Source organism: Camelus bactrianus, chromosome 25 (assembly GCF_048773025.1).
Source record: "Camelus bactrianus isolate YW-2024 breed Bactrian camel chromosome 25, ASM4877302v1, whole genome shotgun sequence".
Classification (NCBI taxonomy): Eukaryota; Metazoa; Chordata; class Mammalia; order Artiodactyla; family Camelidae; genus Camelus; species Camelus bactrianus.
Window position 1 is genome coordinate 34,437,595 of NC_133563.1, and position 22,923 is coordinate 34,460,517.

Here is a 22,923-nt window from a genome sequence, read left to right on the forward strand (position 1 = left end):
GCTAATATCAATAGTCCTAGATGATTAAATAAACTGAATGGATAAGGACACGTTTTTCAAAAAGAAAACACCAGGCTCAGATGATTTCACTGGTGAAAGTTACCAAACATTTAAGAAAGAAATTGTACCAATTCTTCACAGTCTCTTCTAGGTATTAGAAGCAGAGGGACCACTCTCTAACTTAATATATGAGACCAGCATCACCCTAATGTCAGAAGCAGATAAAGGCATTGCAAGAAAGGAAAAGGTGGCTGTAAAACGTAAGATACATTCTGCAGTAGAGTTACACAGATTGGGTGTAGACTCAAGGAGAGCTTTCTGGAGGTGTTGCTGTGCCCAAGATGTGTACATGTGTATATAAAACTAAAACACTGTGTGCCGTGTAGCTGGAGTTTAGGACCGTGAGGCTGGAGAGGGAGGCAGAAGTCAGCTTATAGAGACAGTGAAGTAAGTGGATGAGTTGAGTGAGTGAGAACAGTCCTCAGATTCTGGGTTTAAGGCACAGCTCCTCCATTGCTGGCTCTGTCATGTGGAGAACTGGACATTTCTGAGCCTCCGGTTCCAGGGAAATGGGAATTTCTCCTAATGTTTGCAGATTAGTTAATATACACAAACCACTCAGAACATTGGCAGCCTTCACTATTTGTTTGCTACTAATTTCATCATTCATCTAGAATTTCAGTACATTGGCAAGTGTTTGGAAGAATTCTACAGGCAAGCTGGAGTCAGTGAAATACTTTAAGGATAAAGTAGCAGGGTGATATTTTCATTCCAGGACAGAAGATGATCACTCTAGAAGCAGTGTGGAGAGGAACAAGAAGAATTATTGAGAGGAGTTTAGAGTCCGTCGTTGTCCTGGACACAGCCAATGACGGCTGGCATCAAAACCACACTGTTGGGAGAGGGGCTGTCGTGGGGAGACAGCTGTGAGAGATGGTTAGGAGGGGGCACCAGCCGGACACAGCACCTGATTTAGTGTGGAGATTGTGGGAGAAATGCTGCCCTGGGAAGCAGTAAATATTCTACAAAGAATAAACACGCCTACAAGACAATTCTTTATTGCCACAAACATCACTCTGGAGTAACAGCTTTGTAAATCACTGCCATGATATTCTTTGGGAGCTTGAAGAATCAAAACATGAACGCTAAACCTCCGTGATCCCTGACCTAAGCGATAGAAATCTTGAAGACGAGAATTAGGATGTGACTGGGAGGCTGGCTGCGGAATGCATGGAAACAGAGGAGAGAGTCAGTGTGTGTGTTTCCATAGCCATATGATTTTCACAAATCTCAGCAACATAGAAACATAGAGATCCAGAGAGATCACTGGAACTGGTTATCAGTGTGGAAAGTAATGAATCTTGACCCATGTCTCCAATTTATTTTAAAAAATAAATACTTACATACTCATCTTAGGTTGGGTCTCCCGGAAGTAGACCTTGAGTCAAACGCTCTCTCCTGGACACATGGCCTAATCAGCCAGGATGGAGATACAACGAGAGGAAATACTAAACACACACATGTGTCGATTTTGTCTCTAATACCCACAGCAGGGTTGAAGATTTCCCAAAACTACCCAACCTTGCTTACCAGCGTACTCCCTTTCTGAGGTATACAGTGACTAACCTGAAAGAAAGCCATCTTAGCATATCACATATCCCACTCACGCCTCTGTGATGGCTCAGACCCCTGAGCAGGAAAGTGAACTCTGTCATTTATTTGCTGTGAGTTGGTAGGAGTTACCTCCTTGAGCCTCATGTTACTCATATGCAAAAAGGATTTAACAATAAGACCTCTCTTGGAGGTTTCTGGGGAGTGTTAAATAATACAATACTAGTAGTGAGTTTTTACTGATTTTTGTAAAATTTCCCGCATAGAAGATGATACAATTCTTGGGTCAGGAGCTGTGTCCTCTGCACCACATTCTAATCCTCTCCATCTGGTTGTCTTCAATCCCTTTTTCCTTCTCCTCTGCTCTCGGACGTTTATTGGAAGCCTCAGCCATTCCAGGCACAGTGAGCAGGACTACAGACGTGGATACCAGGGAGGCGTGAGAAACTGACCAGCAGGGTGTTACGATGATCCCCACGGGGCGGCGGAAAGGACAGAGGCTGTGCTGTCGTTGAGAAAACAGAAATGTGGGCATTTCTGACGGAGCAGGTGTGGGGCCATGATGGAGACAAATATATTGTCTGAGTGGAAATTGAATAGACCAAGGGGTGGGGGGCCTTCTGGAAAGAACGGAAACAGCACAGGAGCATGATGGGCTTGTCATCAGCCAAAGCTGCAGAGCAGAGTCTAGTCCAGAGGGGCTGACTGAAGCGGGCGGAGAGGGAATCTGGCCTGGCCTGTTGGGGGTGCCTTGGATGCGAAGACAAAAACACTGGGATTGTTTTGTTCTCAAATAACCAAATGAAAGGTTTTAGGCAATGCATCCGTTTTTTGTTTTTGTTTTTTGTTTTCTTTTCTTTTAGCTCTAGATTTTTTAATTTTTTGTCTTTTTCCAGCTTCCATATACAATTAGGGGCAGAAAAAGAGAGACAGAGAGAGAAAGAGACAGAGACAGAGAGGGAAGAGAGTGGGGCGGGGAGTGGGGTGAGGAAGGAAGGAAGAAGGAAAGCAGGAAACTAGGCATTTAGGAAGAACTTTGTGCAGCATCTCCAGGGGAGGGAGATGAGGGTCTGGGCTAAGCTGTAGGGTGGGAGTGTTTGCTGCTTCCACAAGGCGTTGAATCAGAGTGATAAGTGCTGGGCTTATAGGGTTTCTGCCTCCCCCAGAGCCCCTCCTTCTCCTCTCTGTCTCCCTCGCATTCTTTGCATCAGCACCACCAAAGTCGCCTCTCACTCACCCCAGAAATGATGATGTAATTTCTTGCTCTGGCTTAGACTTTACTCTCTTCATTAAAATTGTGTTTTTATCTCTTTGGCTCCAACCATTTGCGCAAGGGCTCCCAAGAATGGTTTGTTCCACTTTCTGGTTTTATGTCTTTTTATTGTAGTACAGTGCAGTCTGAAAAACCCTCATTTTTTTCACATTTCTTTAAAAAATCTGCAAATATTAGCTAACTGACTGAGTCTCACCTCGGCCCTGGTAGGCTGAGTCAGTGTGACTGTTTCTGCTTTACAGATGAGAGCACCGGACAGGAAGTTTAAAGGATGTGCTTGAGTTTGTAAAATAGAGAACAAAGGCACCATTCCCAGGGGGCCATTCCTGACCCACCACTGTCCTGTTCTTGGAAGCAACTGGTGGAAAAGAGGGTAGAAGGGGGTCAGGGGAAGTCAGAGGATAATTTCACGGTCTTGGGCGAGCAAAGTCAGGGGCATGGGTGTAATTAGATGTTATGTATCTCTTACTCATTGGGCGATCCTTGAGGGCAGGGATGGAGGCGTACTCACGTTACAGTTATCAGTGTCCAATGCAAAGTATGTGTTTGGTAATGATATGTGTGTCTGAAATAAAAATGGTGCTAGAAATATAGATTTCTTTCCCTTCCCAAACCCTACTTGACTAGAGCATCACGGGCACCACTGGATACGTTTAATTGACATCTTATTTGTGGGCTCTGGAGTCAGCCTAGTTCCACATCCTGCCTCATCACTTTCCGCCTTGCAATCTTGGACAGATCATGCAGCCACATGAAGCTTTATTTTCTATCAACTGTAGAACAAAAGGAAACAAAGAAATAATAATGGTACCTATCCGTGGAGTTGCTGTGTGAGGGGAACTGAAATAATTAAAACAGAAACTAGTACAAGTCCTCAGTTTCTCCCTGTGTGGAATACATGCACACGCAGAAGCATTGCTGTTTTTCTTTTCCCTCACTGTGTGTAGTACAGAGAGTCATCAAATGCTGACCATGAAACATACGTGCTTTTGGAAACTTAACTGCCTCCGTTAGGCAGTTAGAAACAGCTAGGGCTACTTCACTAAGCTAAGCCATGCAGCGAACGTCAGAGGACAGAGAAATTGCTTTGAATAATGCAGTTCTTAGAAATAAATGCTAAGTACTTTGTGTTGGACAAATGCTTTTTGTTGCCACAAAAGTTCTTTTTAAGGATAGGAGTCTCCTTACTCAAACATCAGGACGCTGTGTGCAGCAGCGATCTACTGAGACCTAGTATGGGGGTTTCTAACATAGGTGCTCATTAAAAGTTTACTAACCAGCAGAATTCATCTGGCAGTAGTTTTCAAGAATAAACACTTGAGAATAATAAAAGAGGACAAACTGTGCTCAGTGTTTGACGTGGAGGCAGTGGGAATTTCTACATCCTGGTCATATTACTGAAATCTTTACTTAGAGTAAAACTCTCTGCACTTGGAGAGCTACAGGTTGTCAGACTGACCTGAAGGCGACATTGACTACATCAAAAGCCAGTTGTACTCATTCTTTTATTCTAAAATACATTCTTTATTTTGAAATCTACAGAATTAAAAATGTTACGTTGATTCTCAAACCATCAGATGCTGTATATACTATCTTATTTTCAATTTAATTTTTTTCTCTGTGGTGGCACCGTTTCTCCTAGAAATCCATGTGGTTTTCCCCTGATGGGTTTCAAAGAGCCTAAGAATTTGGTTCGGGTGTATTTTGAGACACTTGTGCCACTCCTTGGAGAACGGAGGTAACGTATACTATTGCATAACCAGAATTGCAAATCACTACAATAGCTTCACTGGCAAAAGAAAGAAAAGATTACGTGGAAAGTATAAAACAAAGTGTATTTCTAGTACCTATATTCTAGGCTGTCACTTTGATAATTCTGATGCAGACTTCTGATGCATTGGAGGGAATACACAAGATGGCAGAGAAAACCGGAGTTTTAAAGGAAACATCAATAGTGTATTTCCCAGAAGTAGATTATTCAGGCGGTATGCAAATTACTTCTTGAGTTTCTTGCTGAAGCAGGAACACAGAACAGCAAAGGCCAGATGAACAGGCAACAGTCTCTCGACTACCTCACCCTAAATCAGGAGGAGGAGAAAAAGGACACTGAACAGTTAGCAGAGAAAACACTGACGTCTTTGCTAAAAGGGTCACTGATGGGGGTGTGCTCTGTCGAAATTACAAGGCTTTTACATGTGGCATTTGAGTACCTCAAGAAGATTCTGCATTGGATGGAGGGAAGTTTATCTCGTAGATTGCTCCATCCCATTCTTCGTTTTGAGATATGAGGGGTCTTATAAAGCTTTTTAAGGTTGCCTTTGTTCTGGGGGTACACTGACACCAGGGCGAGCCTTGTTCTGGCTGCATCTCCTTGACCGTGACAGTCCTGTCCAAAGAGGCAGGTTTTCCCACAGGGAATATCAAATGTTTAAAAGAAATTGCATTTTTTTCTTATTCCTCCTATTTATAGTTTAAAGGCTCCGATTCAACATTTTTTTTCCCTCTGCTTCTATTATTAACTTGTACATATCTCCACTGTGGCAAACACAGTTTAATTACATTTTCTGCTTGATGAATTTCCAATCCCCTGTCTTTTATTCTAGGTAACCCCTGGACTTAGAAGGGGGACCGAGTCATTGAAGAATCTCAGATGTTGAGTGACTTGGTAGGAAAATAAAAATAGAACGAGTTCTTTAAACATCTAAAACTATACTATTCACCAATCATCATTGCAACAGTTTTGTTTAAAACCAGACCCTCAAACACCTGAAGTCAGTGTTTTTTTCAGAGGCGATGCACCCGAAGCCTCAGAACGGTAATTGATTGAGACTCTGATTTTGCCCTTTAGTGAGGGAGAGGCCATGCTCTTCTCAGCTTCATTGGATTACATGTCAAGCTCTTCCTTCTCTATGCCTCTGACAGGCCCAGGTTGAGTTCTGTTTTGGAGGTAGTGGCAGGTCTGCACCGCAAACCACATTCTGTGTTAGGCTCGGCTGATAGGAGGCCGAATAAGAATGAGCTTCTGAGATTTGCAAAGGTTAGCCACTGTACATAGCTCCATCTCTCAGCAGCTGAGACAGGAGGGGTGGGGGCAGGGCACAGCCATTAAAAGAATGACACGGCCATCAGCACCAAGACGGTGGAAGAGTCAGCTCCCGGGAGACTTTGAGCTTCCTTATACGCACATTGAAATACGGTAGCTGCTGAATGGCCCTCCCGCAGGAGCCAGGACAGCTTCAAGGCTGACCATGAAAGGTCAAAGGGTGAGTGGTGGCCCAGTTCCTGGGACTCCCAGCCCCCTCCCCAGAGTAGCTGGAGTAACCCTCCCACTTGTTAGCACGTGAAGTCACCGAGCCCATGAAAACTGGCGGCACTGCCCCTCGTGGCCACTCTCCTTTCTGCGTGAGACGGCCCACACTCTGTGGAGCATGTCTCTGCCTTTACTTTAAACTGAGCACCCAAACCCCACACCTTGGGGCCTTTCTCTTGCCTTCTGAGACAGCCTGCACTGTGTGGAGTACGTATCTCTCTGAATAAATCTACCTTTACTCAACTGTGGCTTGTTCTTGAATTCTTTCCTGTGAGAAGCCAAGGACCCACAGTTGGCGGGGCAAGTCCCAGGGGCTCAGACGAGGCCTTGGCCATCCTCTTGCCCCACATTTTCCTGTATCAGCACCATAGGATGTATGGTCGTACCTACTGAGAACTCACTTCCTCCTTTTGAATCACTATCTGAATACTCAGGTCTCTGAAGTCCCTAACAGCTACACACCCTCTTCTAGACCTGTGTGGGTCACCTTCTAGAAGTCTTTTCTTCAAAAGGCAGACTTCTCCACAGCTGGATGTACTTTTTAGCTTCTGGGGTAGCAAAGGGTGCTTGCTTTCAAAGGCTGGAGTGCCGTGAGTGGGGCTTGAGTTGGACAGATGGGCTGGCTCATCAGTGCGTGTGCTCACAAGGCTCCTCTTGAGATAGGATGGTGCCAGGAGTGAAGGAAAGGCTCTGGGCTGAGACCTCTGTTGGCACTCTCAGTCCATGCCCTGTGAATATAGTGGGTGGGAGCTAAGACCATGGTCATAAAAGTTATGTTGATTAAGGCCCAGTACATTAGTCATAAAAATAGCTAGCGCTTACATATCACTCCCCATGGACCAGGCTCTCATCTAAGCCCGTTACATGTATCAATGTGCTTCCTCCCTGCATTAGCTCAGTCATACGGACTTCGATGTGAATGAAACCCCTTGAGTCATGCAAATTATATCATGACTTGAGAGTCCTGGAATTTTGTGAATTAGGGCACGGTTAAATACCCTATTTTACAAGCGAAGACACTGGGGCACAGAGATAAAGCAACTCACCCATACACACCCAGGAAGATTAGCACCCAGGCCATCTGCCTACAAGTCTGTCCTTTAGCCATCACACCCTCCTACCACGCTTGGAATAGGTGTGTGCAGCTTCATTCACTGCCTGCTGGCTCCTATTTTCAGGACCCTTGACTTTAAGTATCAAGATGTAGAATTGAAGAGACAAAGGAACCTAGCAGCAGAGGAACTCTTATAAAATGCCTGGGTTACTCGTTGCTTAAAAACCCTCGTCACACTAAGTGAAGGAAGCCAGACAGAGAAAGAAAAATACTATATGATATCACTTATATGCGGAATCCAAAAAGCTGGCACAAATGAACTTATTTACAAAATAGAAACAAATTCACAGACACAGAAAACAAATTGATGGTTACCCGGGGGGAAGGAGGTGGGAAGGGATAAATGGGGAGTTTGAGATGTGCAGATACTAACTACTATATATAGCATAGGTAAACAAGAAGGTCCTACTGTATAGCACAGGGAATTATATACAGTATCTTATAATAACCTATAATGAAAAAGTATAAGAGAACGAATATATGTGTGACTGAAAAATTATTCTGTACACCAGAAATTGACACAACATTGTAAACTGACTATGCTTCAATAAAAAAAATAATTAAATTAAATAATCTTTAGAAAAAAACACTCTCTGGGGTTCCCTACTGCTTGCAGATGACAGAATCCCGACTGTTGACAGTGACTCACAAGACCTTTCATGTTGGGTAACCGGTTTCCTTTTTGGAAATTCAACCATTCATTGTCAGTCTGCTACTTCACTGCCTCACATACAGCATCATCTCCGTCCCCTTTGGACACCTGCACACAAGGGTCCTTCTTGCCCAGATCGTCACACACCCCCCTACTCCCAGCCCCGCCTCCACCGGCGGTTAAATCCCATTCATTCGCAGTTTTCAGGTTCGTGCCTCTTCCTCCAAGGAAACTGCGTCCACCAACACCCTCCCCTCGCAGCTTGTACTAAACATTTGCCAGCCCCAGCACGCTCCCTGCTGCGGCACGCAACGAACTTGGTTGGCACGCCTGTTATTGCCTGTGTCCCCCACAGAATGGTAAACCTCTCCAGAGACGGGATTGTGTGTGGTCTTCCATTGAGTCCTCCAGAGCCCAGCACAGAGCCTGCAGGCAATTCAGAGTTGAACAAAATGATGGAAAATCTCGATAAGTATATAAGTTAATAAAATCCCAACAGCAAACTATTAATGGTCATTTTAGTAATAATTAGCATCCTGCTTTCTTCTTTCTTTTTCTCTTGCCAGTTTGCAATGGTAGGGGTTATGGGGAAGCTTAAAAGAAGAAAAATTAGTAGGAAAATGAACTGGGTGCTTCTGTACATTTAGAGGATATAAAGTGTAAAATTTAAACATTCAGGACTAGATCTAACAAATTCCAACTTCTTTAGAATTTTTTGAAACCGTATGCTTATCATCATATTTTTTCTGCCTTTTCCACCTCTCTTCTTTTTCAGTTTTAACAGGCACAGAAAGCTCACATTCAATTTTAAGTATGGGTATAAGACGTTCAATGTATTTTTCAAAAACAATCAAATGTAAAGGAAAATTAAATATATTGTATCTGACTTTTAGCATAAAACTGCATATTTCTTGCCAAGAGCAAAAACAAAAAACAAACAAAATAAAAGCGCACACACAGACATATATACACACATAGTCTCAAATAGATTGAATGGACCAGAACAAAGACCAGGGTAGATTTATTTTAAGAGAAGTTCCCTAAATAAACCCAGTTTCATTTCCAGTTTGTAAGAGTATGGAGTGATATCACATGCAATCTTGAAGAAGGTAGATGGAAACCATGCCAAGATCTTAAAAATGTTTCCAAATATTTACATTTGCTTAGAGTTTCCCAAAGAAATCACTAATTTAAGGATTAGGAGATGAATGAGCACTTTTAATAACAATGCAATAATGATACAAAGACAAACAATTCAGGACACAGCTGCCTCCGTTCTGAAAAGCATATGGAGTGCGCACATTTGGCTTCAAAGAATGAAAGAAAATTCTTAGTGAAAAAAACAGCGCAGGAAATGAAAGCGGCAAGACGTGGGGATGCCGGGTAGAACAGAATAGAATGGAAAGAGGAAGGTGGAGGAACATTTCTGTCATAGCGACACCACAAAACACTGGGACCCTGGGAGCCACCGTCAGCCCAAACCTAAGGTCGGACTATCCCTCTCTCATTTTCCTATAAAATTTGTACATAACATTTTAAAGCTCTGAAAATTACTCTCAGGCATATTATAAATAGTTCCTGCTGCTGTCATCTCCATTTCCTAAATGCAGGTTAGTATGAGAAAGTTATCATACAGAATAAAAAACCTACAGAAGCATGGCAGGAATAGGAAAGAGCGGTGCCACAGGGATGGAGTCCCAAACCCTTTCAGGATGAGTATTCAGGATGGCCATTTGGCCGTCTGTAAAGGCGGGGGGCTTGGTGCATGGATCTGTATGCTCCTGCTCAGATTCACTCATTCATTAAACAGGGTGTTGAGTGTGGCTCTCCTGCTGGAACAGACCTTGTTCTGAGCACCGATACACTGTCTAGATGCTAGTGGCAAGGAAAAGATACCAATCATCAATCCATTGATCGATCAATAATTTAAGATAGAAATTAACATTTGTAATAAAAAATGTAATATGGTCATGTGATAGCGAGTCACTGGCTGTGTAGGGACAGGGTGGATTGGTAACAGAAATCTCAAGAGGTAACATCTGAGCAATACCTGGGTGATGACAAGGACAGAGCGATATTCAAATGTCCGAGAAGAATACTGTGAAAGGGAGGGCGTTATGTGAAGCAAACAGTGAGATCAGAAAGAGCAGAGATGGTTCAACAGAGAGAAAAGACAGAAAGGCGAATAGTATATGATTCCAGTTACATGGAGTATCTCAAAGAGGCCAACTCATGGAAGCAGAGGATAGAGTGCTGGTCACCAAGGGCTGAGAGGAGGGGAATTGAGCATAAAGTTTCTGTTATACAAGATGAAAACGTCTAGAGCTCTGAACATGGGACCTACAGGTATCAGTATGGTTTTATACACTTCAAAATATGCTAGTAGGGTAGCTCTCATGTTAGGTATTCTTACCAAAACACACAGACACACATGTGCACTCACAAGAACAGAAGGAAGCTTTATTTTTTTAACTGGAGTATAGTCAGTTACAATGTGTCAGTTTCTGGTGTGCAGCACAATGTCCCCGTCATGCACATACATACATGTATTCGTTTTCATATTCTTTTTCATTAAAGGTTATTACAAGATATGGATACAGTTCCCTGTGCTGCACAGAAGAAATTTGCGATGGATGTATTTAGCATCTTGGTTGTGGTGATGCTCTCACATATGTCCAGAATTATCAAGATGTACATATTAAATCTGTGGAATTATCCATATATCAATTATACCTCATGAAAGCTGAAAGAAAGAGAGAGAAAGAAAAAGAAGGGAGGGAGGGAAGAAGGAAGGAAGAAAGAAAGCAAGGAAGGAAAGAAAGAAGGTTAATCACGTGTGTTGAATGAGGGAGAGGCTGGCAGGAAGTGAGGGACAAGATGCAGGACCAGCTGCGTGGACTCTTTCAAGCAAGGCCGGGACGGCGGGCACACAGAGGCGCGGTCTGCAGCGGGCGTGCGCTGGACAGCCACCCCAGGGAGAGGGGGCAGAGGGGGCTTCAGGGGCTGTGGACCGGGCCTGGCCTTCACAAGCTGGGAAGGGAGGAAGTAGCATACAAAAGGAATGGAGAAAATTGAAACATTCTCTAATTCCAGAACAGTCAGGAGGTAATTCCTCTCTGACCTCAGCCTCACACACCAAGAGCACTCACATGGCCACCACTGCTCGTAAATGTGGTAACACTGGAAATATTAAAAGAAACCCCCCTTTTCTTCTCAGTGAGCTCAATAACTGGTGGGGAAGGTTATTTCAAAATCAATGTGCAAAGTACAACATAAGCTGTAAGAATGACGTACTGAGATCACGGAAGAGAGACTGGCTGTTTGGAGGGGGTCAGGGGAGGCTTCTGGGGTAAGGGGTCCCGAGGGGGAGGTGTTCAGAGATAACCCCCAGGACTGATATGCTAGATGCCCTGGGTGAGCAGCTCCGGGTGTCCACATAGGGATTCACATGTGGAAGAACCGTCTGAGCTGGGGGTCCCCTCGCTGACCTGGGTGTTGCCTCCACCCTAGTCAGATAGATGCTGAGACAGACATTCTTCCCGGGGCACAAACTGGTCCGCTGGTGCACGTGTGTGTGTGTGTGTGTGTGTGTGCTTTTCCTTCCTCTGAATTAAAAGGGTAAACCATAAGCATCCTGGTCATTCAGGTTGATGTGTCTTAGTTAAAAGACTTCCTCCTGAAGGTCAGCCTAAATAACCCGTCTCCCTGCTTTGCCTCCCGTTCTCGGTGCGCCTCCTGCCCCTGGACGGCCCAGGGGTGAAGGTGTGATGGTGTCAGCTCCACGCCTGGGTTACACTACCCGAGCGTGTATGCCAGTATCCCGTGCCAATGTCTTCACAGGGCCGCCATTCCCGCATCCCCGATAATGAACAGCAGAGGCATTTAATTCCATAAGAAGTAATTAGCTACCACAAATGATTGTACAAGGGTGTTGTATATGGGAATGGTAATTAGTAGTTTAAGATAGAAATTCTAAATGTGGAATGCAGGATGAATCTGAGACAAGAGGCAAAAGGGAAGAAGACCGGTTTGTTGTTTCAGAACAAGGAGACCAGGCGGCGATATCAGACTGCTGGGTTGCCATGGGAATCGAGGAAATTAAAGGAGCCTAAAGGTGCAGAGCTAGTATTTGCTCACTGAACACTGTGCGTGAACCACTCAGCCCGCCGCGAGAGCCCTTTCAGGTTGGGATTTCAGATGCCTGAAATTGAGACTGAGAGAGGTTAGGCCAGTTACTCAAAGTCACACAGCGAGGAGTTGGTGGAACCCATCTCCCCAAGTGATCTGATCAAAAAGTTAGCCCGCGCTTGTTTTCCTGTGCAATACTGCCTCCCAGTGGCCTCTTTTACCCTCCACATCAAATCCGTCCCCGGACACCTAGGTGATAGCTTCTGATTCTCTTTGTTCACTCTGATCCTCCCTTGGTATTGCCCTAATTCTGACCTACGTCAGCTCTCACCTGCCGCAGGAAGCTTGTGACTCCATTTCCTAAAACTGAAGTGAGAGCCCCAAATACTCGGCGTCAAGTCCCCAAGCACGCAGGAGGAAACAGCGAAGGCAGCTTTAATGCTCTGAACCCAAGCGCAGGAGGCCTGGCTCGTGCCCTCTGTGCCCCTGCATGCAGCCCTCACACGAGGGGGGTGGGACTATTTAAGAGTCTGTTTTGCATAATAACTGAGTTAGAAATCTGGTGGCACTTTCTGCATATTTGAGCCAAGAATGCAACTGTCCTGATAAATGTTTATTCTCTGCAAACATTGGCAGTAACGGGAAAATCAGAAAGTGCCTGAAATTTTGCCAGATGCACCACTCAGCTTCTTCACTTACCATAAGTTGAGGAGGAAAATTAGCTTGAATTCTTCTTCATTCAGATAAATCACGTCATATTTATGGTTTTCAGGTGTCTATACATGTTACATGTCCAATTAGTTGAAAAGCACCTGGTACTGGATTTCTGGGACCTTCGGTCTGTTTGCTTCTCCAGGAGCGGAGTGAAGGGGCCTAGGTGGGGTTTACTGGGAGACAAGGCGCTCTCACTGGTGTCGATCCAAGTCACCCTCTCCAAAGCTAAGCAAACGAATGGAATGGGTCTCGTGGCTGCGTCAGAGTTCCTTAAGTAATTGGGACACTCTCACATTTCCTGGAGCGTTTTTCTAAGGTCATTGCAAGCCTCCAATTCACTCATCATCACACTTTATTTTCCAAGTGTCGGTATGGATGACACCTTCATTAGAACCACTGTGATTTTCATAATGATGATAATTCCAGCAAACGACCACTTAGAGGCATTAGGAAAAGATGGACCATTGCTAGTTTCTACTCGTTGATGTTCTGTCAAAATGGAAGGCTGTGCGCAGTCCCTTCTGCCCCAGCCCACGCTGGCCTCCAGCTCTCCAGTGGGATCCGTGTCGTAGCCCATCAGAGGGGAGAACCTCAGGGTCGTTCGGCCCTGCATCTCCCCCTCACCTCCGTCTGCCAGCCGCCACTTTCCATTTCTTCTCACGTGGAGGTATCTCCTCATCAATAACCCACTTTTCCAGTTTTCCTGCAATTAACTTGGTGAGCAGACATCAAACCCACCAAAAGAGGAACAGCCCTCATAGCCCATGTTTTTTAAGTCACCTTTCACGGTCACACTGTTTAGAAAACAAACAGTAAACAAGCAACAATGGAACAGCCTGAAAGGCACTCACAAGTGGTAAATGCCTAAGTGTCTCCGAGAGCAAGGCACTTGCTTCAAAACGCGATCTAGCCAGGGCACAAAACGGGAGGTGTAGAAACGCCTCCAAGTGCGTGGTGTGTGTATTTATTATTTTTACAGTGTTTTCTGTGATAAAGGGTGGTGTATCAAATCTGAGAAATGGGATGGATTTATCAATAAATAATGCTAAGGAAGCCGGTAAATTATTTGGAAAACATCGGGTACTTAATTCAAGTATCTACTAATGTAATTTCAAGTTTAAGATATTAGCAATAAAATTTTAAAAGCACTATGAGTAAAATAAATCATCTTAACCACAGGATGGGAAGTGCCTCTCTGAGAATAATACCGTGGGGGAAAATCATAGAGAAAAATGTACATAGGATTGATATAATGAAACTATAAAATTGGTATACATAAAAGGACATAATAAAATATTTAAAACCAACAACAGATTAAGAGAAATATATTTCCAAGGAAAGATACAGAGTTGATGTTTTTAAAAGGCCTTAATAAATCAGAAAAGCAATATCCCAGTAATAAAATGAGCAAAGAAATCCTCACTTACACACATGCACACGCACAACACACAGAAAATTAAAATTTCATGGCACAAAAGCTTATAATAAAAATAGTAAAAAGTTCTCAGTTTAACTAGTAAAAGTAAACATAACTTACATTTGAAAAATGTGTTCTTTTCATTGCCTTCCAAATTGACAAAATTAAGGGAAAAAAATAACCAGTGCTTGTTGCCATGAAACAAATAGACTGTTAGATACTATCCAGAAAAGATGTGTTTACTTGGAGTCAGCAGAGAATTCAAGTGATGAATCCTTGGGAAAGAGGCTGACAGGAAAACTGGAAACAAAAACTAGGAATGGTCTTCCTCTAAAATTTCCAGGCAGGTCAGAGATAACAACATTCAGTTGCAGAATAGAGTTCAAGGCTTTAATGGAAATGGAAGAAAATTTCGGTGGCTTGGAAAGTTCTGAGACATATGACCTCTGCTGTAAATCCCATACCACCTCTAATGTAGGCCCAGAGCCCTCCAATCAATGGTACTTACCCTTGGTACAGATATTGGGCAGACGATGGCAGGAGCTTGAGAGACATTGCTAAAAGACTTGTTGGTTTTGGAGTTTATAGCATCAGAAGTCATCGGTGTGGCTGTGCCAAAGCAGGGAAGGAAGAATGTGGCGGGTACCACACAGCACTGAAGAGGGCTGGTTCCCTGAGACCGTGTCAGACACTTCTAGGCACTCGTGAGATACTGATGATGATTGAAAATTAGAAGGAGAACCTTCCTTACTGCCATTTTGTTCTTTCCCAGAATGAGGGACTACTCAGTTAATGGGTCTGTTACCAGGATGGTGGCTGGTACCTGGTCCTGAAGGGGTGGGGTGACCATTGGTCAACAGCCCATAAGCTCATGTGAGTCCTTCCAGTCTGACCTTCTGATTCCATGTTCACGGAAATCTCAGGACCAGACCAGTTTGCTTTTTTCCCTTTCTTCTCAGTGGGACTTGGTATGGTGACTGCATCATCTGTCACCTAAAACAACATTTTTTAGAGGGAAAGCGGAAGCTGTTTACAATTCAGCCAGAATATCACCCATAAAGTGAGACAGTCCAGGAAAGGTGGGCCACGTGGTCATTCTGGAACCTGGTGCTTGGGAGTTAGAATTCCCAGCAGGTACTCAGGGGCACAGGTAGCCCCTGCTTGTGTGTTGAACCTGAAACACACTCTTTGTGACAGCTTTGCGGAGAGGTCTGCCCTGATACATCAAGCGCGAGCATCAGAGTCCCAGATGATAAACAGTTTTCTTTTCATTGTCACGGAAGGAGGTGTGGATAGGAAGGCAGGGTTCAAGAATGCCCAGGTCCCCTGGCCTTAGTGTCGTCTAACAGAGCCTCACTCACAGGGGCTGTAGCGCCGCTGTGTGCTTTCAGGGTCCAGCGCCACCCCTGCTCTTGTTAGCAGTCCTGCCTGCATGTGCTCCTTTACGAAACAAAACCGCCCAGCAAAAGGGTTTTCTGCTGGAGGGAAAAACGGATGGAGAAAACACGCAGGTGTTCCCCCCCCCCCCCCGCCATTTCGGCGGCTTCGTCTGTTCCCCAGACGGGATGAGTAATCTATGATTTTTGTTCGCGGATACTTGAAGGCTGTCGATCGGCTAGGACCCAAGCACTAAAGTGTCTGATGGAATCTAGCCCCGTGTGCTGGTGAATAAAGTGGCATGTGCTTATCAGGGAGAGAGGGAAAGGAGACACTCTGGGGCGGGAGGTTCTTCTTATCTTTCCTGGAACTGCCTCCCCTGACTTTCCATTCCTTTGGTTGAGTGGTTAATGCATTTTAAGGATGAGGCTTTGCTTCAGAGAAGATTTTGAATGTACCGTTGTGGGAAAGTGTTTCTTTAATACACATGTGTCTCTGGTCAGAATGTTCACTCTTTTTGAAACTTGATAATCCGTGCACTTTGCATGTTGCCCATGGCTTCTGAGAACAAAGAGAACACCAATTTGCTGCAAAGCGTCATGCTTACTTAAATATTAGGTGGAATCTGAGGATAAAATTCATTGAAATATCCAGGAAAAATGTCAAGTTGTGACTTTCCTTTATTGCATCTTAAAAAAAAATCAGTTATTTCAGGGGAGGGGGAAATGCTGCACACTCTTATCTACCAATGTCTACTTACCTGTTTTTTCTTTTCCCATACAAAAATCCTTTATAACGACCCCCCAAAATATGATTTTAAGCTCTTTCCATTTTGGAAGAATTGTGATGCTAGCCTTCTTTTCTCTTGCAAGTTTCTTTCACTGTGAGAACATGTGTTTTGTGTCTACAAACTTGAGTCCAATTCCAAGTCAATGCCTTAAAACTGGCTTTCCTGATAAATCTCACTTCACCTCTCTGGGCTTTGATTTCTTCAGTTTCTAAGTGGTGACAGTGTTTCTCACAGGCCTGTTTTGTCAATTTGTTTAGATGATACATGAAAAATATTGATCAACATGTGACACTAAGTAGATAATTAAACATTTGATTAAAAGGCAATTCTAATAATAATAGCCACCCTAGTAAGATCACTATCTTCCAAGAGAGCACTTGGGGACATCATGCATTAATTCATGAAGGTTCATGAAAATTCCTGGGCCGCACACTACACTTGCAAAACCAGACTTTGCAGTTGGCCAGGCCCAAGAATCTGCATTTTCACAAGCTGCAGGTTTCCCTGTACACAAAATTAAAGAGCTTGTTGTAACTTTCCACAACCATCCAGACTTAGAAAATTTTAATTTTTTACCTTAGAGTGACTCATTAAATGCTTATTTATAATTTAGGCATTTCAAAATCTTTTGTTTAGACTTTCTTTAAAATGAACATTAAATAAAACGTTATAGGAAGTCGGAGGAAAATGCAGCCAATCCAGCTGGGGAATGTTGCCAAAGATTTTATGTCCTCAATTATCACAAACATGCTGTCAAGAAAACTGCAGCAATGAAGCAATTACACAGAAAAACTAATGGAAAACACGCTATTTACCTAGATTTGTTTAGGTAAGAGAGTTTTTTCCTTCCTCGCTTTTTTTTTTTCTTCCTCACTTAACCAATCCATGGGCTGAAATCCCACCCTATTTGTCCCACGATGTCCGATAAGAAAATTTTGTCTGAGGCAAATCCCAAAATGAGGTACTAGACAAATGCAGTTTTCTTTTGTAAGTGATGTTTCTGAGAGCTGGTGAGATGCTCTGAAGTGGTCCTCCCACAGTGAGAGTGTCCACGTGATGGAGATGGACTCTGAAGAATCATTCTTGGGAGAAAGCTATACTGTGAGTGCTGCCCACTCCCCACGGATGGAGGCGCTTCCTCCCTCCCAAGTCACCTTAAGGAGACCAGTCAAAGAGCTTGCTGCGTGCCTTCTGCAGGCTGGGGCCAGGGAGCGCGGGTGTCTGAGTGTCACTGGAGAAAACCAGCAGGTGATCGGCTGAACAGAGCAGCGTGAGGAAGGGCCGGGGGTGGGGAGAAAGTAGACCATCATATTTTTGAAGCTTTAGGCATCATGACTGATTATGCTCCCATCTGGACGACATACTCCAGAGAAGCTTTTTTCAAGAAACCCCCCTGAAAGGAAGTGGGGAGCTCAGCAGGGGAAGCCAGAGAGGAGCCCTGTGCCCAGGGACGCGGGGAGAGTGGAAAGCAGGCAGCTTGAACTGGGATGCTTTCTCAAGCCAGGAAAACTACAGGGATGAGGTGTCTACATGGATCTGTCCACCGGGGGTTCGGCCTCGAACGTTTGCCAAGTTCTACATCTCAACAGCAGTGCCAGTCAGAGAAGGAGATTCCAGTCAGCCCCCTGATCTTTCCCGTGCGTCCCGGCTGTTGCTCTGGACGAGTCTTACTCAAGTCCTACTTCTGCTGTAACAAATCACCGCAGACCTAGTGGCTTAAAGTCATGCAGCCTCGCTATGTCACAGTTCTGGAGGTCACCTGTCCGAAATGGGCATCACCGGGCTAGGACAAGGTGCTGGCGGGGCTGCGTTCCTTTTGGATGTTCTGGGGAGAATCCATTTTCTAGTCTTTTCCTACAAATACAGGCCACCCACATCCCTTGTCTCCGCCCTCTTCTGCATCATAAAAGCCAGCAAAGCCAGATCAGATCTTTCTTAGCCTCCTCTCTCCGGTTCTGCCTCTTCTGCCCCCATCTTCCACTTCTTTTATTTTAACCTCTTGTGTGTGTGTGTGATTGAAGTACAGTCAGTTTACAATGTTGTGTCAGTTTCTGGTGTGCAGCATAATGTTTCCGTCATGCATACACATACAAGTATTTGTTTTCACATTCTTTTCATTATAGGTCACTACAAGATATTGAATATAGTTCCCTGTGCTGTACAGTAGAAACTCATTGTTTCTCTATTTTATATATAGTGGTTAGTGTCTGCAAATCTCAAACTCCCAATTTATCCCTCCCCACCTCCTTCCCGCCCCGGTAACCATAAGTTTGTTCTCTATGTCTGTGAGTCTGCCTCTGTTTTGTAAATAAGATCGTCGGTGTCTTCCCCAATCTTCCATTTTTAAGGCCCCGTGTGATTACAGTGGGCTCAGCCAGGTTCCCGAGGGCACTCTCCCTACTTTAAGGGCAGGTGCGTAGCCACTTTAGTTCTCCTTTGCCAAGGAACCTAACGTAGTCACGGGCTCTGGTGATTAGGACATAGGTGTCTTTGGGGGACCAAGATTCTACCTGCCGCAGGGTCAAACACTGTGGTTACTAAAGGGGGGAAAAGCAGTTCTGGATTAGGGAAATAAGAGGACGGTCCCACACTCACTGTCTCAACTACAGGCTTCCTTCCGGCTGGAAGCAGAGCTGTGAGTGAGGCACGGCTCATTAGGAAAAGCCTGGACAATATTATTACACAGACCAAGATATTTACATTTATGAATCTGATACCTTAAATGACCTAGGAGTAGTTTGGGTTTTTTTTTTTTAAAGAAGTCATGGAGCCGGCCAAAATTTCATCTGGAGGCAGTAGAAAAGTTCAAAACATGAACACATGCAAAGGAATAAGAGGAAACAAAAACAATTACAGTTGTTCTCTAGTTATTTCCAGCCGCTCGTGTTTGGATCATGTAATAGTTCCCTGTATGTTCCACACGGCTCCGTACAAAGTAAAGCATGACCCTGTTTGCACGAGTAAAGGCACAGTTCTCTATCAGAGTTTGCAAACTGTCAGCGTGCAGCCACTGGCTGTGTTTCGTCTGGGGACACACAGTGCTTATTTATTTTAAAAAATGTATTGCCAACATTTTTAAATTGGAGATTTTTTTTTTTTAAATGATCCAGTGTAGACTTCTTGGTACAACTGGAAGATCTGGGAATAGTGGGTCCTCATTCCCCCTTGGCAGCCGTCTTGGGGGATGGTGTCTGTCCTTGAACTTGCCAGGTGCAGACCTACTTGCAAGTCTGTACTTACGTGAGTCACCTGTCTGGCCCCTGCAGACATCTGAGCTTGTGATGCATGTAAACCAATATAATACTTTGTATAATTAAATTTGTCAAATGAATATATATTTAGTGTGTTGCCTTAGGAAATTAGGAACCTGGTACGTTAGAATGTTTGGTTTAGCTCCTAGCTCTGTAATTTAAAACTTGTGTAAAATTAGTCAAGCTGGTCGATCTCTCTGCAGCTGAATTATTCATCTATTAATTGAGGGGGGAAAATAATACGTACCGCAGAAGGGTGTGATGAGCACTAAGAGATTCGTGTCATATAAATCCTCTAGCTCAAGGTCAGGCAAGTTAATAGCTTAGCAATTAATAGCAGACAAGTTTAACAACAACCTGAATTTTCAGTAGAGTTGTCCAAGAGTTTTTTTAAACGTATGTGGTACTGATGACATAGTTACCTTTTATCACATAAACAAATGTCTTCCTTTCACCCAAGAAAACTGAACTCTAGGCTGTCATGAAATAGAAGCTGGAGAGAGCCCTTAAAATCGTTCATTTTACAAATAGAAAACAGAGGCTTGCAAAGATGATATGCTTATTGACGAACGCCTGTGGCCTGTGACGTGACGAAAGTGTCTGGAACCTGCACCCTCTGCCACCCAGTCAACTGTTCTACACCAGAGAAATAAGTAGTAATAAGCGAGATGCTTGTCCTGGTGAGAAATGCTGACGGGAGAAGCCGCGCGAGAATAAGGCTCTTCAGTGCAAGTGTGATTTGTATTTACTGCTGAGCTGAGCCTGGGGTTTACCTTCCAACGGGCTGCCTCGTGATCCTGTTTGTTGTTACTATTCCTGATAAAGTTCCATAACCTTTGCAGTTGATAAAATATTTTCCCATATGTGACCTTATTTGATTCCTCATAATCCAGTGAGATTCACTTTATTATCCATATTTTACAGAGATTGGAAAAATCAAAGCTGGGAACTTGAAGGGATTTGGGAAATGAATAACATATGAAATATTAGAAAGATAATATTTGAGAAGCAAATAATAGGAGGCAAGTGAAAAGAACACGTGTGGCAGAATCTGGACTGGAACACCTGTCTTCTGAGTCTGCCCTTGGCCCAGGTGCTCACCCCGCCACCTGGCCCTCTGCTGCCGTGGACTTCATTAGGGGTCAGGCTTGTAAGAGGTCAAATATAGGTAATGATCAGAAATCACTGTTTGCAATACACTTGCCATCTGCTGAGCCTTGGGCTTGTCATATGTCATCTTTCTACTCCTCAGTCCCATTTGCTGGTGCAAGTGTGGTAACTGTCAGTTCACAAATGAGGCAAACTCATACTCAGCGTTACGTGGCCGTGGGGTGGGAGGCTCGGCACTTGGTCTGATCCCGCTGATTCAAAGCGCATATAAAGGACCTAGTCGCCAGCTCTGGCCCCGTGTCTCCTCTAAAGAGTCCGTGTTTATCAGCTGCCCATCAGAACGTGGTCAGGGCATCTCTATGGTCTCCCCACGGCCGTGTGGTGGTGCTTTCTCCAATCATTTCCCAAAGAGTCTCTAGTTATTTACTCACAGAGATATACACGTGGAAGAAATTAATCACCAGACATTGGAGGGCTGACGGAGACAGGGTCTTTGTTGACAATGATCCCTGGAAACTTCAAGGGTCATCAGGGCGCCTGTCAGAACAGGGGTGTACAAGGGCCAGGTCATAAACAGTTGCTGGCCAAGTGTGGCTCCTACAGGACACAGTAGGCCCGTGTCCCCACGCAGGGATCATTCCCTTTGCCCCTACATGTATAACAGACTGGAATGAGCACCCTTGCTAGGTGGCTGAAACCCAGCATCATTACCTGGCCTGTGGTATGATTCTGGGAAATGCCACGTGGGAGTCTCTGACACTGCCCCACTTTGGTCAAGATAGTAAATTAAAAACCAACACTGCACCATAGGAGGGATGGTGGAATGAGTGCTACCCTTAAAACCACAAGTGCAGGGTCCGCGGTCTTGATTACACCCCCACTTAACAAGCATACAAACAGAGAGAGGAATCCTGCAGGATTACGGGGGCTAACGTAAATTCACTCAGGAAGTAGATTCAAGTGTGGCTTCTGTGCCAATATGGTAACTTGGCTAGATCAGATCACGTAAACCCAAATCAGGTGCCTGGTATGCAGATACCAATCTCAAAAATAAGTTTTTCCATCTCTATGATGAAGGAGACCCAGAAGTATTCTTACATAATTATATGGAGCCAGCAGCATACAGTGGTGGTCTTGCCCTAGGGAGTGTTCTCCGTCACAACACACTCTCAAGGGACCTGGGTCATCTACATATTTGCAAAACATGACATTTGTCCAACACAGCAAAGGCTTCACGTGAATCGGGCCAAATGAGCAAGTAGCAAGACACATGTACTCCCAATAGCGGGAAGAAAATGCTACAGAAATTCTCAGACGCACTGCATCGGTGAGGGTGCGGCACTCCAGTGATGCCCAGCTGTGCGGTGCAGAGATCAGGCCGTGTGCTTGCACCTGTAGTGCCTGCGTCTCACCATGAGGAGGAAAGCACCATGAGGTAGCCCGCCTTGAGCTCCCAGGCAGGAGGGGCTGCTGAGGACACTGCCAGGCCCACTCTCTGAATGCTTTGGGAGGGTGGAAGGCTACCAGCCTTGACTGGGGCTAAGGGAGAAAAAGACAGAACTCTGTGATTCTAGGGCAGAGCCATGCCGTCTGCAGCAGAACACCTGACACAGAGGGATGCCAAGTCACGCTCTCTCGAGAGATTGCCGTCGAGTTGCCAGTCAGGGCTGCAGTCACAGTGGGACTTGGCTGAGGCCTGGAGAGCCACCTCAGCGCTGATGCACATGGTTGTGGCAAAGCCCCGGGCCCTCACGGGCTGTCAGGACAAGGGTGCTGGTCTCTTGCTGCCTCGTCCTCTCCGCAGGGCTGCGTGAGCTCCGTCAAGGTAGGGCAGCTCTTCTTCCAGCGGAGTGAGTGGGTCAGCAGAAAGGGCGTGAACCCAAGACAGACGTCCCAGTCTTTTCATCACCTAATATCAGAAATAACTCTCCGTTGGTTCAACCATATTCTGTTCATTAAAGTAGGTCCAGAGGCCCAGGCTGCACTCCAGGGGAGAGGAGTACGAGGGCAGGTGCCGTCTTACAGGCTGCCCACGACAGGCCCGTGTTTTTGTCATCCTCTCTCCGGATCTCTTTTTTCCTTCCCCGCACCCCAGAAATTTACAGGTCAGGGCTGTTAAGGGGTCTGACTAGTTACTGGTTATTGTTTCAGCTCCTTAGGGATTGTTTCTCGCTCT